We start from the raw sequence: 15885 nt of genomic DNA, 5'->3' as shown, positions 1-15885 counted from the left end.
TCTAATGCACACACTCTCTATCTCTCCATCTCTATGTCTCTCCCTCTCCCCCTCTGGCTCTCCAACTCTCTATCTGGCTCTCTTTCTCTCCCTCAGGATCTCTTTCTCTCCCTCTGGCTCTCTCTCTCTCCCTCTGGCTCTCTATCTTTTTCTAACTCTCTCCCCCTCTCTCATGTGCAGTCACTCGATCGCATTCTCTCCCTGTCTTCCTCTCTGCCTCACTCTCTCTGCCTCGCACTTTCTGTCTCTGCCTCTCTCTCTCTGCCTCCCTCTCTCTTTGCCTTTCTCTCTCTCTGCCCTTGCCTCTATACCTCTCTCTCCATCTCTGACTCCCTTTCTCTGCCTTTCTCTATCTGCCTCTCTCTCTCTCTGCCCCTGCCTCTCTCTCTCTGCCCCTGCCTCTCTCTCTCTGGCTCTGCCTCTCTTTTCCGATGCCTCGCTCTTCCTCACTCTCTCTCCCTTTCTCTCTTTCTCTGCCTCTCTCTCGTTCGCTCTGCCTCTCTCTCTCTCCACCCTTGCCTCTATACCTCTCTCTCACTTCCTCTCTCTCTCCACCTCTGACTCCCTTTCTCTCTGCCTCTCTCTCTCTCCCTCTTTCACTCTGCCTCTGCCTCTCTCTCTCCCTGCCTCTCGCCCGCTTTCATGCACTCACACAGTCACTCTCACTCTCTCTCTTAGGATCTCTCTCTCTCTCTATCTGGATATAGCCAACTCTTCCTCCGGATCTTTCTCTCCCTTTGGCTCTCTCTCTTTCTGCTTCTCTCTCTCTCTCTTTCTGCCTCTCTCTCTGTTTCTGCCTCTCTCTCTCTCTCTTTCTGCCTCTCTCTCTCTTTCTGCCTCTCTCTCTCTCTTTCTGCCTCTCTCTCTCTTTGACTTTCTCACTTTCTGACCCTCTTTCTCTGGCTCGCTCTCTCTTTTTGGCATGCTCACTCTCTCTCTCTCTCACTGTCTCTCTCTCTCCCTTTCTGGCTCTCTCTCTGGCTCTCTCTGTCTCTCTCTGTCTCTCTCTTTCTGGCGCTCTCCCTCTCGCATGGTCTCTCTCTCTCTTGTATTCTCTCTCTGTCTCACTCCCTCTCTCGGTCTCTCTCTCGGTCTCTCACTTTCTGCATCTCGCTCTCACCCTCTCTCTCTCTCGGGTGTATGTGCTCTCTTTCTGGGTCTCTCTCTCAGGCTCTCTCTCTCGGGCTCTCTCTCTCCCACACGGTCTCTCCCCCGCAAGCTGTCTCTCTCCCGTGTGCTTTTGCTGGCTCTCCCTCTCTCTCTCTGGCTCCCTCGCTGGCCCTCTCTCTCTTTCTGGCACACTCACTCTCTCTCCCTTTCTTTCTCTCTCTCTCTCCCCTCTCCCTCTTTCTGGCTCTCTCTCTCGCTATCTGACTCTCTCTCTCTCTTGCTTTCTGGCTCTCTCTCTCGCTTTCTGGCTCTCTCTCTCGCTTTCTGGCTCTCTATCTCTTGCTTTCTGACTCTCTCTCTCTCTCTCTCTCGCTTCCTCGCTCTCTCTCGCTTTCTGGCTCTCTCTCTCTTGCTTTCTGACTCTCTCTCTCATTTTCTGGCTCTGTCTCTCTCTCTTTCTGGTTCTCTCTCTTGCACTTGCTCTCTCTCTTGCGCTCTCTCTTTCTCTTGTGCTCTCTCTCTTGCACTCTGTCTCTTATACACGCTGTCTCTGTCTCTCATGCATGCTCTCCCTCTCTCCCACGTGCGCTCTCTGTCTCTCTCATGCTCTTTCTCTCTCTCTCTCATGTGCTCTCTCTCTCTTGTGTGCTCTCTCTCTCGTGTGGTCTCTCTCATGTGCTCTCTCACGCTCCCTTTCTCTCGTGCGGTCCCTTTCTCTCTCTCACGCTCCCTCTCTCACACCTTTTCTCTCTTGCGCGCTCCCACTATCTCTTGCACTCCCTCTCTATCATTCGCTCTCCCTCTCATGTGCACTCTCTGTCTCATGTGCTCTCTCATGCATGCTCTCTTTCTCATGTGCATTCTCTGTCTCATGTGTGCTCTCTCTCATGCACTCTCTTTCTTTCTCAAGCACTCTCTCTCAAGTGCGTTCTCTCTCTCTCATGCATTCTGTCTCTCATGCTTATTCTTTCTCTCTTGCACTCTCTCTCTGGTGCTCTCTCTCTCTCACGCTCTCTTTCTCTTGCGGTCACTCTCTCTTGCATTCTCTCTCTCTCTCCCTTTCGCTCTCAGTCTCTCTTGCACTTTCTCTCTGTCATGTCCTCTCTCTCTCTCATGCATGCTCTGTTTCTCATATGTGCTGTCTGTCTCCCATGTCCTCTCTCTCTCCAATGTGCTCTCTCTATTTCCCTCATGCACCCTCTCTCTAATGTGCTCTCTCTCTCTCATGCACGTGCTCTCTCGCTCTCATGCACGCACTCTCTCTCATGCACATGGTCTCTCTCTCATGCTCTTTCTCTGTCATGCTCCCTTGTGCTCTTTTTCTCTTTCTCGCTCTTGCGATCTCTCTCTTGCTCTCTCTCATGCGCTCGCTCTCTCATACCTGCTCCCTCTGTCTCTCATGCACGCTGTCTCTTTCTCCCATGTTGCTCTCTGTCTCTCATGCTTTCTTTCTCTCTCTCTTATGCTCTCTCACTCTTGCACTCTCCCTCTCTCTTGCGCTCTCTCTATCTTACACACTCTCTTGCGCTTTCTCTCACCTGCATGCTCTCTTTCTTGTTCTCTCTCTCTCTGATGCGCGCTCTGTCTCTCTTTCCCTTGTGCACTCTTTCATACGTTCTCTCATGTGCACTCTCCCTCTTTCTCTCATGTGCTCTCCCTGTCTTTCACATGCGCAATCCCTCGCTCTCTTATGCGCTCCCTCTCTCTCTCTCTCAATGCTCTACCTCTCTCTCTTTCATGTGCTCTCTCTCTCTTTCTCTTGCATACTCTTTCATGCGTTCTCTCTCATGTGTGCTCTCCCTCTCTCTTTCAGGTGGTCTCCCTCTCTCATGAACATTGTCTCCCATGTGTGCTCTCTCTCTCATGTGCACTCCCTCTCTGTCTCTCATGCACTCTCATGTGCTCTCTCGCTCATGCATTCTCTATCTCTCAGGCAGGCTCTCTCTCTCTCTCTTCTGCACGTTCTTTCTATCTCTCATGCACTCTCTCTCTTTCTCTCATGCGTGCTCTCTCTCATGCACGATCTATCTTTCATTCACTCTCTTGTGTGCACACTCTCTCTCCTGCATGCTCTTTCTCTCTCCTGTGCTCTCTCTCTTGTGCTCTTTCTCTACCTCCTGCACGATCTCTACCTCCTGCACGATCTCTCTCTCCTGCACAATCTCTCTCTCCTGCACGTGCTCTTGCTCCTGCGCGCTCTCTTGCTCCTGCACATGCTCTCTCTCTGCTGCGTGCGCTCTCTTTCCTATGTGTGCTCTCTTTCCTGCATGCGTTCTCTTTCCTGCGTGTGCTCTCTTTCCTGCGTGTGCTCTCTTTCCTGCGTGTGCTCTCTTTTCTGCGTGTGCTCTCTTTCCTGCGTGTGCTCTCTTTCCTGCGTGCGCTCTCTTTCCTGCAGCGCATTCTCTCCTGCATGCTCTCTCTCATGCACTCTCGCTCTCATATGGTCTCTTTCTCATAGGTTCTCCCTCTGTCTCGCATACACTCTCTCTCTCTAATGGACTCTCTCTCTAATGCACTCTCTCTCATGCGCATGCTCTCTCTCTCATGCGCGCTCTCTCCCCCTCATGTGTGTGCTCTCTCTCATGCACATGCTCTCTCTCTCATGCGCGCTCTCTCTCTCATGCGTGCGCTCTCTCTCATGCACGCACTCTCTCTCTCATGCACGTGCTCTCTCATCCACGCGCTCTCTCTCTCTCTCATGCGCTCTCCCTCTCATGCGTGTGCTCCCTCTCATGCGTGTGGTCTCTCTCATGTGCGTGCTCTCTCTCTCATAGGTGCTCTCTCTGTCTCTCATGCACTGTCTTTCTAATGCACTCTCTCCCCCTCATGCGTGCTCTCTCTCTCATGCTCGCGCTCTCTCTCTCATGGGTGCATGCTCTCTCCTGCATGCATTCTCTCTCCTGCGCGTGCTCTCTCTCTCTCATGCGTGCTCTCTCTCTCTCATGCAACGCTCTCTCTCATGCGTGCTCTCTCTCTCATGCGTGCTCTCTCTCATGCGCACTCTCTCTCTCAGGCGCGCTCTCTCAGGTGCACTGTCTCTCAGGCATGCTCCCGCTCTCGCAGGTATGCTCTCTCTCTCACATGCGCGCTCTCTCTCATGTGCTCTCTTGTTCTCCCTCATGTGCACTCTCTCAAGCGCTCTCTCACGCTCTCTCATGCGCTCTCTCACTCTCTCTTTCTCTCTCTCTCGTGTGCTCTCTCACTCTCTCTCTCATGCGCTCTCTCTTTCATGCGCTCTCTCACTTTCACTCATGTGTCCTCTCTCTTGTGCTCTCTCTCTTGTACTCTCTCTCATGCTCTTTCTCTCCCTCATGCTCTCTCTCTCTCATGCTCTCTCTCTCTCATGCTTTCCTTCTCATGTGCATGCTCTCTCTGATGCATGCTTTCTCATGTGCTCTCTCTCTCTCTTTCTCTTGCTCACCCTTTCATGCATTCTCTCCCTCATGCGCTCTCCCACTCTCTCATGCACTGTCCCTCACTCTCTCATGCTCTCTCTCTATCATGCTCTGTATCTCTTGCTCTCTTGAGCTCTCTCTCTCATACATTCTATCACTCATGCTATTTCTTTCTCTCTCTCTCTCTCTCCCTCATGCTCGCTCTCTTTCTCTCTCATGCTGTATCCCATCAGCTGTCCCTCTCTCTCATGTGCTTTCTCATTCTCTCCCTCTCATGTGTGCTCTTTCTCTCTCCTGTGCGTGCTCTCTCTCTTGCACTTTCTCTCCTGTGCTCCCTCTCATGCACTCTCTATCTCTCGCGCATGCTCTCTGTCATGCACGCGCTGTCTCTCTCATGCACGCTCTCCCTCTCTCTCATGCGTGTGCTCTCCCTCATGCGCTCTATTGCTCTCTCTCATGCCCTCTCTCTCTCATGCACTCACTCACTCTCTCTCTCTCTAATGCGCACTCTCTTTCATGCGCTATCTCACTCTCACTCATGTGTCCTCTCTCATGTGCTCTCTCTCATGAACTCTATCTCAGTTGCACACTCTCTCTCACATGCGTGCGATCTCTCTCATTCTCTCTCATGCTCTCTCTCTCTCATGCGGACTCTCTCTCATGCGGACTCTCTGTCATGCACCCTCTCTCTCTTATGCACACTCTCTCCTGATGCATGCTCTCCCTCTCATGCGCTCTCTCTATTTCTCTTGCGCATCCTTTCATGTGTTCTCTCTCTCATGTTCTCTCTCTCTCTTTCTCTTGTGCATGCGCTCACTCTCTTGTGTACGCGCTCACTCTCTTGTGCACATGCTCTCTCTCTTGTGCATGTGCTCTCTCTCTCCTGCACTCTCTCTCTCTCTCCTGTACTCTCTCTCTCCTGCACTCTGTCTCTCTCCTCTGCACTCTCTCTCTCCTCTGCACTCTCTCTCTCCTGCGCTCTCTCTCTCCTGCGCTCTCTCTCTCCTGCACTCTCTCTCTCCTGCGCTCTGTCTCTCTCCTCTGCACTCTCTCTCTCCTGTGCTCTCTCTCTCCTGTGCGGTCTCTCTATCCTGCACGCTCTCTCTCTCCTGCGCTCTCGCTCTCTCCTGTGCTCTCTCATGCTCTCCCTCTCATGCATGCTTGCTCTCCCTCTCATGCGTGCATGCTCTCCCTACTGCGCATGCTCTCCATCCTGCGCATGCTCTCCCTCCTCTTGTGTGCATGCCGTCTCTCTTGTGTGCGTGCTCTCTCTCTTGTGCACATTCTCTCTCTCTTATGCATGTGCTCTCTCTCTCCTGCGCGCTCTCTCTCTCCTGTGCACTCTCACTCTCCTGCGCACTCTCTCTCTCCTGTTGCTATCTCTCCTGCATGTGCTCTCTCCTGTGTGTGCTCTCTCTCCTGCGCACACTCTCTCTCTCCTGTGCACTGTCTCTCTCATGCATGCTCACTCTCTCTCCTGCCCTCGCTCTCTCTCCTGTGCATGCTCTCTCTCTTGCGTGCTCTTTCTCTCCTGCCTGCTCTCTCTTTCCTGCGTGCGCTGTCTCTCTCCTGTGCGCTCTCTCTCACCTGCACACTCTCTCCCCTGCGTGCTCTCTCCCCTGTGTGCTCTCTCCCCTGCGTGCTCTCTCTCCTGTGCACTCTTTCTCTCCTGCGCTCTCTATCCAGCACTCTCTCACTCTCCCATGCCCTCTCACTCCCCTGTGTGCTCTCATGCTCTCCCTCTAATGCTCTCTCTCTTATGCATGTTCTCTCTCATGTGTGTTCTCCCCCTCATGCTCTCTCTCATGCTCTTCCTCTGATGTTCTCTCTCATCCTTTCCCTCTCGTGTTCTGTCTCTTTCTCTCATGCTCTCCCTCTCATGCACTCCCTTTCTTTCATGCTATCTCTCTCCCTCATGTGTGCTCTCCCTCTCTCTCTCATGCGCTCTCTCTCATGCGCTCTCTCTCTCATGCGATCTCTCTCCCATGCACGCACTCTTTCATGTGCTCTCTCCCTCATGTGCACTTTCCCTCTCTCTCTCATGCACGCTTCCTCTCTCTCATGCTATCTCCCTCTCTCTCATACGCTCTGCCCCTCTGTCTCATGTGCTCTCTCTCCCTATCATGCCCTCTCTCTTTCTCACATGCTCTCTCTCTCATGTGCACTCTCCCTCTCTCATGCGCTCTACCTCTTTCTCTCATGTGCTCTGCCTCTATCTCTCATACACACTCTCTGTCTCTCAGGTGCTCCCTCTCTCATGCATTCTCTCTCTCTCTCCTGCTCTCTCTCTCTCTCTCCTATGCTCTCTCTCTCTCATGCATTCTCAGTCTCTCATGTGCACTCTCTCTCTTTCATGCGCTCTCTCTCTTTCTCTCAGGTGCTCTCCTGTGTGCTCTCGCTCTTCTGCACTCTCTCGGTCTCCTGCGCTTTCTCTCTCATGAGCGCCCTCTCTCCCTCTCTCGTACGCGTGCTCTCTCTCTCTCATGCTGTCTCTCTCATGCACTCTCTTTCTCTTTCTCAAGCTCCCTCTCTCTATCATGCTCTCTCAATCTCTATATCTCTTGCTCTCTCACAATCTCTCTCTCACGATCCCTCTCTCACATGCCTTCTCTCTCTCTCTCTCTCATGCTAAATCTCTCTTTTACACTCTCATGCTCGCTCTCTTTCTCTCTCGTGCTCTCTCTCATCAGCTATCTCGCCATCTCATGCATTCTCTCATGCTTGCCCTCACCTGCGTGCTCTCTCTCTCCTGTGCTCTCTCTCATGGGCACGCTCTTTCTCTCGTGAGCACGCTCTTTCTCTCGTGACCATGCTCTCTCTCTCATGTGCTCTCCCCCCCTCTCTCTTGCGCTCTGCCTCTCTCTCTATCTCTCATGCGCACTCTCTCTGTCTCTCAAGTGCTCTCTCTCATGCATTCTCTATCTCTCTCAGGTGCATTCTTTCTCTTTCTCCTGTGCAATCTCTCTCTCTCCGGCGCTCGCTTTCTCTCTCCTGTGCTCGCTCTCTCTCTTGTGTGCATTCTTTCTCTCAGCCGCTCTCTCTTTCTCTCATGCGCTCTGCCTCTCTCTCTCTCCCATGCGCACTCTCTCTGTCTATCATGTGCTCTATCCCTCATACATTCTCTCTCTCTCTCAGGCACGTTCTCTCTCTCTTCTGCACTCTCTCTCCTACGCTCTCTCTCTCTCTCCTTCGCTCACTCTCTCTCTCAGGCATTCTCTGTCTCTCATGTGCACTCTCTCTCTCATGCGTTCTCCCTCTTTTTCTCAGATGCTCTCTCTCTTTCTCTCATGTGCTCTTTTTCCTTCTCTCATGTGCTCTCTCTCTTTCCCTCACGTGCTTTCTCTCCTGTGTTGTCTCACCCAAGCACTCACTCTCTCTCTCATGCGCTCTCTCTCTCTCATGTGCTCTTTCTCTTGTGCATTCTTTCATTCACTCTCATGTGTGCTCTCTCTTTCTCTCTCTCTCTCTCATGTGCTCTGTATCTCCCTCTCTCATGTGCACCCTCTCTGTCTCTCATGTGTTCTCTATCTCATGCGTTCTCTCTCTCTCAGGCCGCTCTCTCTCTCCTGCAATTTCTCTCTCTCCTGCGATCTCTCTCTTTCTTGCGATCTCTCTCTCCTGCGCTCTCCCACTCTCCTGCATGCTCACGCTCTCCTGTGCACTCTCACTTTCCTGCACTCTCTCAGTCTCCTGCACTCTCTCTCTTGTGACCACGCATTCTCTCTTGTGAGCACTCTCTCTCATGCATGCACTCTCTCTACTGTGCTCTCTCTCTCTCTCTCATGCATGTGCTCTCTCTTTCTTGTGCATGTGCTCTCTCTCTCTCGGGAGTGCGCTCTCTCTACTGTGCTTTCTCTCCTGTGCGCTGTCTTTCTCCTGCGCGCTGTCTCTCCTGCGCGCTGTCTCTCTCCTGCGCGCTGTCTCTCTCCTGCGCGCTGTCTCTCTCCTGCGCGCTGTCTCTCTCCTGCGCGCTGTCTCTCTCCTGCGAGCTGTCTCTCTCCTGCGTGCTGTCTCTCTCCTGTGTCTGCTCTCTCTGTCTCATGCATGCGCTCTCTCTGTCTCATGCGTGCACTCTCTCAGTCTCAGGCGTGCGTTCTCTCTCTCTCTCGTGGGTGCACTCTCCTTCTCTCATGCAGGTGCTCTCTTTCTCTCGTGCGTGCGCTCTCTCTCTCATGAGCACTCTCTCTCTCATGCATGCGCTCTCTCTACTGCTCTCTCTCTCTCTCCTGCGTGCTCTCTCTCTCCTGCGTTAGCTCTCTCTGTCTCGTGGTGTGTGCTCTCTCTCTCATGTATGTGCTCTCTCATGTATGTGCTCTCTCTCGTGCATGCGTTCTCTCTCTCTCGTGCGTGCACTCTCTCTACTGTGCTCTCTCTCCTGCGCGCTGTCTCTGTCTCATGCATGCACTCTCTCTCCCTCGTGCGTGCGCTCTCTCCCTCATGTGTGTGCTCTCTTTCTCTCATGCATGTGCTCTCTTTCTCTCATGCTTGCGCTCTCTCTCTCTGTATGCGCACTCTCTCTCATGCATGTGCTCTCTCTCTCGTGCGTGCGTACTCTCTCTGTCTCGTGCATGCGCTTTCTATCCCTCGTGCGTTTGCTCTCTATCCCTCATGTGTGCGCTCTCTATCCCTCGTGCGTGCGCTCTCTATCCCTCGTCCGTGCATTCTCTCTCGCTCGTGTGTGTGCTTTCTCCCTTGTGCGTGTGCTCTCTCCCTTGTGCGTGTGGTCTCTTTCTCTCATGCGTGTGCTCAATTTCTCTCGTACGTGTGCTCTCTCTCTCGTGTATGCGCACTCTCTCTCATGCATGTGCTCTCTCTCTTGTGCGTTCGCCCTCTTTCTCTCATGCGTGAGTACTCTCTGTCTCTCGTGCATGCTCTCTCTCTACTGCTCTCTCTCTCTCTCTCACCTGCATTTCCTCTCTCTCCTGTGTTTGCTCTCTCTGTCTCATGGTGTGTGCCCTCTCTCTCGTGTATGTGATCTCTCTCGTGCGTGCGCTCTCTCTTGTGCGTGCGCTCTCTCCCCTGTGTGCTGTCTCTCCCCTGCACGCTGTCTCTCCCCTGCACGCTGTCTCTCCCCTGTGCGTTGTCTCTCCCCTGTGCACTGTCTCTCCCCTGTGCGCTGTCTCTCCCCTGTGCGCTGTCTCTCCCCTGTGCGCTGTCTCTCCCCGTGCACTGTCTCTCCCCTGTGCGCTGTCTCTCCCCGTGCACTGTCTCTCCCCTGCGCGCTGTCTCTCCCCTGCGCGCTGTCTCTCCCCTGCGCGCTGTCTCTCCCCTGCGCGCTGTCTCTCCCCAGTGCGCTGTCTCTCCCCAGCGCATTGTCTCTCCCCTGCGCGCTGTCTCTCCCCTGCGCGCTGTCTCTCCCCTGCGCGCTGTCTCTCCCCAGTGCGCTGTCTCTCCCCAGCGCGTTGTCTCTCCCCAGCGCGTTGTCTCTCCCCAGCGCGCTGTCTCTCTCCTGTGCACTGTCTCTCTCCTACGCGCTGTCTCTCTCCTGTGTCTGCTCTCTCTGTCTCATGCATGCACTCTCTGTCTCATGCGTGCGCTCTCTCTCTCTCATGAGCACTCTCTCTCTCTCGTGCATGCGCTCTCTCTACTGCTCTCTCTCTCCTGCGTGCTCCCTCTCTCCTGCATTTGCTCTCTCTGTCTCGTGGTGTGTGCCCTCTCTCTTGTTTAAGTGCTCTCTCTCATGTATGTGCTCTGTCTCGTGCATGCGTTCTCTCTCTCGTGCGTGCACTCTCTCTACTGTGCTCTCTCCACTGAGCGCTGTCTCTCTCTGTCTCATGAATGCACTCTCTCTCCCTCGTGCGTGCGCTCTCTCCCTTGTGCGTGTGCTCTCTTTCTCTCATGCTTGCGCTCTCTCTGTCTCGTGTGTGCGCTCTCTCTCTCTCTGTCTCGTGCGTGCGCTCTCTCTCTCTCTCTCGTGCGTGCGCTCTCTCTCTCTCTCGTGTGTATGCTCTCTCTCCCTTGTGCGTGTGCTCTCTCCCTTGTGCATATGCTCTCTCCCTTGTGCATGTGCTCTCTTTCTCTCATGCATGTGCTCAATTTCTCTCATGCGTGTGCTCTCTCTCTCGTGTATGTGCACTCTCTCTCACGCATGTGCTGTCTCTCTTGTGCGTTCGCCCTCTTTCTCTCATGCGTGAGCACTCTCTCTCTCTCTCGTGCATGCATTCTCTCTACTGCTCTCTCTCTCTCTCTCACCTGCATTTTCTCTCTCTCCTGTCTTTGCTCTCTCTCTCATGGTGTGTGCTGTCTCTCTCGTGTATGTGCTCTCTCTCGTGCGTGCGCTCTCTCCCCTGCGTGCTGTCTCTCCCCTGTGCACTGTCTCTCCCCTGTGCGCTGTCTCTCCCCTGTGCGCTGTCTCTCCGCTGCACGCCGTCTCTCCCCTGCGCGCCGTCTCTCCCCTGCGCGCTGTCTCTCCCCTGCACGCTGTCTCTCCCCTGCACGCTGTCTCTCCCCTGCACGCTGTCGCTCCCTTGCACGCTGTCTCTCCCCTGAACGCTGTCTCTCCCCTGCGCGCTGTCTCTCTGTCTCATGCGTGCGCTCTCTGTCTCATGTGTGCGCTCTCTCTCTCTCTCGTGTGTGCGTTCTCTCTCTCTCTCGTGGGTGCACTCTCTTTCTCTCATGCGGGTGCTCTCTTTCTCTTGTGTGTGCACTCTCTCTCTCATGAGCACTCTCTCTCTCGTGCATGTGCTCCCTCTACTGCTCTCGCTCTCTCTCTACTGCGTGCTCTCTCTCTCCTGCATTTGCTCTCTCTGTCTCGTGGTGTGTGCTCTCTCTCTCGTGTATGTGCTCTCTCATGTATGTGCTCTCTCTCGTGCATGCGTTCTCTCTCTCTCGTGCGTGCGCTCTCTCTACTGTGCTCTCTCTCCTGCGCGCTGTCTCTCTCTGTCTCATGCATGCACTCTCTCTCCCTCGTGTGAGCGCTCTCTCCCTCGTGTGTGCGCTCTCTCCCTCATGTGTGTGCTCTCTTTCTCTCATGCATATGCTCTCTTTCTCTCATGCTTGCGCTCTCTCTCTCATGTATGTGCACTCTCTCTCATGCATGTGCTCTCTCTCTCTCGTGCGTGCGTGCTCTCTCTGTCCCATGCATGCGCTCTCTATCCCTCGTGCATGCGCTCTCTATCCCTCATGCATGCGCTCTCTATCCCTCATGCATGTGCTCTCTCTCCCTCATGCGTACGCTCTCTCTCCCTCGTGCATGTGCTCTCTCTCCCTCATGCGTACGCTCTTTCTCCCTCGTGTGTGGGCTCTCTCTCTCATGCGTGCGTACTCTCTCTCGTGCGTGCTCTCTCTCTCTCTCGTGCGTTTGCTCTCTCTCTCTTGTGCGTTCGCTCTCTCTCTCTCGTGCGTTCGCTCTCTCTCTCTCGTACGTTCATTCTCTTTCTCTCATGCATGTGCTCTCTCTCATGCATGTGCTCTCTCTCTTGTGCATTCACCCTCTTTCTCTCGTGCGTGAGTACTCTCTCTCTCTCTCTCATGCATGCACTCTCTCTACTGCTCTCTCTCTCTCTCTCCTGCGTTTGCTCTCTCTGTCTCGTGGTGTGTGCTCTCTCTCTCGTGTATGTGCTCTCTCTCATGTATGTGCTCTCTTTTGTGTATGCACTCTCTCTCATGCGTGCGCTCTCTTGTGCATGCTCTCTCTTCCCTGCGTGCTGTCTCTCCCCTGCAACTGCTCTCTCTGTCTCGTGCGTGCGCTCTCTCTCCCTTGTGCGTGCGCTGTCTCTCTCATGAGCACTCTCTCTCGTGCGTGCGCTCTCTCTACTGTGCTCTCTCTCTCTCCTGCGTGCTGTCTCTCTCCTGCGTGCTGTCTCTCTCCTGCATGCTGTCTCTCTCCTGCATCTGCTCTCTCTGTCTCGTGCATGTGCTCTCTCTCTCTCTCTCATGTGTGTGCTCTCTCTCCCTCGTGCGTGTGCTCTCTTTTTCTCATGTGTGTGCTCTCTTTCTCTCGTGCATGCGCTCTCTCTCTCATGTATGCACATTTTCTCTTTCATGCATGCGCTCTCTCTCTCATGCGTTCACTCTCTTTCTCTCGTGCTTGCGGTCTTTCTCTCGTGAGCACTCTCTCTCTCGTGCATGTGCTCTCTCTACCGCACTCTCTCTCTCTCTCCTGTGTGCTCTCTCTCTCCTGTGTTTGCTCTCTCTGTTTCGTGGTGTGTGCTCTCTCTCCCGTTTGTGTGCTCTCTCTCCCATGTGTGTGCTCTCTCTCGTATATGTGCTCTCTCTCGTCTATGTGCTCTCTTTCGTACATGCGCTCTTTCTCTCGGGCGTGCGCTCTTTCTCTCTCGTGCGTGTGCTTTCTTTCATGTGTGTGCTCACTCTTTCTCATATGCGCATTCTCACTCATGCGCGCACTCTCTCATGCGCGCATTCTCTCTCTCATTCTCACTCTCTTGCATTCTCTCATGCGCTCCCTCTCTCATGTGCTCTCTTGCTCTCTCATGTGCTCTCTCATGTGCTCTCTCTCCCTCTCTCTTGCGCTCTCTCTCTCATGCTCTTTCTTTCTCTCTCTCATGCTCGCTCTCTTTCTCTCTCATGCTCTCACATCAGCTAGCTCTCTCTCTCATGCACTCTCTCATGCTCTCCCTCTCATGCCTGCTCTCTCTCTCTCTCCTGTGCCCGCTCTCTCTCCTGTGCTGTCTCTATCTCCTGCCTGCTCCCTCTCTCTCCTGCATGCTCTGTCTCTCTCAGGTGAGCTCTCTCTCTCTCTCTTTCTCCTGCACTCTCTCTCTCTCTCTCCTGCACTGACTCTCTCTCCTGTACTCTCTCTCTCCGGCCCTCTGTCTCTCGTGAGCGCGCTTTCTTTCTCACGAGCGTGCTCTCTCTCTTGTGTGCACTCTCCCTCTCTCTCTCATGTGCTCTCCCTCTCTCTCTCTCATGCGCTCTGCCTTTCTCTCTCTTGCGCTCTGCCTCTCTCTCTGTCATGTGCACTCTGTCTCTCATGTGCTCTCTCTCTCATGCATTCTCTATCTCTCTCAGCTGCATTCTCTCTCTTTCTCCTGTGCAATCTCTCTCTCTCCTGTGCCCGCTCTCTCTCTCTCTCTCTCTCATGCATTCTCTCTCTCTTGTGCACGCTCTTTCTCTCTCTCAGGTGCTCTCTCTCTCCTTTCACGTGCTCTCTCTCCTCTCTCATGTGCGCCCAATCTTTCTCTCATGTGCTCTGCCACTCTCTCTCCCATGTGCACTCTCTCTGACTGTCATGTGCTCTCTCTCTCTCATGCATTGTCTCTCTCTCTCTCATGCACTCACTCTCCTATGCTCTCTCTCTCCTTCACTCTCTCTCTCTCTCTCAGGCATTCTCTGTCTCTCATGTGCACTCTCTCTCTTTCAGGCACTCTCCCTCTTTCTCACAGATGCTCTCCTGTGCGCTCTCGCTCTCCTGCGCTCTCTTGGTCTCCTGCACTTTGTCTCTCATGAGCGCCCTCTCTCCCTCTCTCGTGCGCGCGCTCTCTCCCTCTCTCGTGCACGCGCTTTCTCTCTCTCGTGAATGCGCTCTCTCTCTCATGTATGCGCTCTCTCTACTGCGCTGTCTCTCTCTCTCCTGTGCACTCTCTCTCTCCTGTGCACTCTCTCTCTCCTGTGCACTCTCTCTGTCTCATGCATGTGCTCTCTCTCTCATGAGCACTCTCTCTCGTGCATGTGCTCTCTCTACTGCACTCTCTCTCTCTCCTGTGTGCTCTCTATCTCCTGCGTTTGCTCTCTCTGTCTCATGGTGTGTGCACTCTCTCTTGTGTATGTTGTCTCTCTCGTGTATGTGCTCTCTTTCATACATGCGCTCTCTTTCGTACATGCACTCTTTCTCTCGGGCATGCGTTCTTCCTCTCTCGTGCGTGTGCTCTCTCATGTGTGCACTCACTCTTTCTCATGTGCGCACTCTCACTCATGCATGCATTCTCTCTCAGGCTCACTCTCTTGCATTCTCTCATGTGCTCCCTCTCTCATGTGCTCTCTCCCTCTCTTGCTCTCTCTCTCTCTCATGCTCTTTCTTTCTCTCTCTCATGCTCGGTCTCTTTTTCTCTCATGCTCTCACATCAGCTAGCTCTCTCTCTCATGCACTCTCTCATTCTCTCCCTCTCATGCCTGCTCTCTCTCTCTCCTGTGCTCGGTCTCTCTCCTGTGCTGTCTCTATCTCCTGCCTGCTCCCTCTCTCTCCTGTGCTCTCTCTCTCTCCTGCACTCTCTCTCATGTGCACATTCTGTCTCTCATGTGCTCTCTATCTCTCAGGTGAGCTCTCTCTCTCTCTCTCTCTCCTGCACTGACTCTCTCTCCTGTGCTCTCTTTCTCCGGCACTTTCTCTCTCGTGAGCACGCTCTCTCTCTCGTGAGCGTGCTTTCTCTCTCACGAGAGTGCTCTCTCTCTTGTGTACACTCTCCCTCTATCTCTCATGTGCTCTCCCTCTCTCTCATGCACTCTGCCTTTCTTTCTCATGCGCTCTGCCTCCCTCGCTGTCATGCGCACTCTCTCTGTCTCTCATGTGCGCTCTCTCTCATGCATTCTCTATCTCTCTCAGCCGCATTCCCTCTCTTTCTCCTGTGCAATCTCTCTCTCTCCTGTGCTCACTCTCTCTCTCTCGTGCATTCTCTCTCTCTTGTGCATGCTCTTTCTCTCTCTCAGGTGCTCTCTCTCTTTCATGTGCTCTCTCTCCTCTCTCATGTGCGCCCACTCTTTCTCTCATGTGCTCTGCCACTCTTTCTCCCATGTGCACTCTCTCTGACTGTCATGTGCTCTCTCTCTCATGCATTGTCTCTCTCTCTCTCATGCACTCTCTCTCCTATGCTCTCTCTCTCCTTCACTCTCTCTCTCTCAGGTCTTCTCTGTCTCTCATGTGCACTCTCTCTCTTTCAGGCTCTCTCCCTCTTTCTCACAGGTGCTCTCCTGTGCGCTCTCACTCTCCTGCACTCTCTCGGTCTCCTGCGCTTTCTCTCTCGTGAGCGCCCTCTCTCCCTCTCTCGTGCGCGCGCTCTCTCTCTCTCGTGAACACGCTCTGTCTCTCATGCATGCGCTACCTCTATTGCGCTGTCTCTCTCTCATGAGCACTCTCTCTCTCTCTCTCGTGTGTGCTCTCTCTCTACTGTGCTCTCTCTTTCTCATGCGTATGCTCTCTCTCTCTTGTGCATTCACTCTCTTTCTCTCGTGTGTGCGCTCTCTCTTTCATGAGCACTATCTCTCTCTCATGTGTGCTCTCTCTCTCCTGTGTTTGCTCTCTCTGTCTCGTGACATGTGCTCTCTCTCTCGTGTGTGCACTCTCTCTCGTGCGTGCACTCTCTCTCGTGCATGCGCTCTCTCTCGTGCGTGCGTTCTTTCTCTCTCGTGTGTGCGCTCCCTTTCTCTCGTGCATGCACTCTCTCTCTCATGTGTGTGCTCTCTCTCATGTGTGAGCTCACTCTTT

This window comes from Carcharodon carcharias, chromosome 8, assembly GCF_017639515.1.
Source record: "Carcharodon carcharias isolate sCarCar2 chromosome 8, sCarCar2.pri, whole genome shotgun sequence".
NCBI lineage: Eukaryota > Metazoa > Chordata > Chondrichthyes > Lamniformes > Lamnidae > Carcharodon > Carcharodon carcharias.
This window is presented reverse-complemented; position numbering follows the sequence as displayed.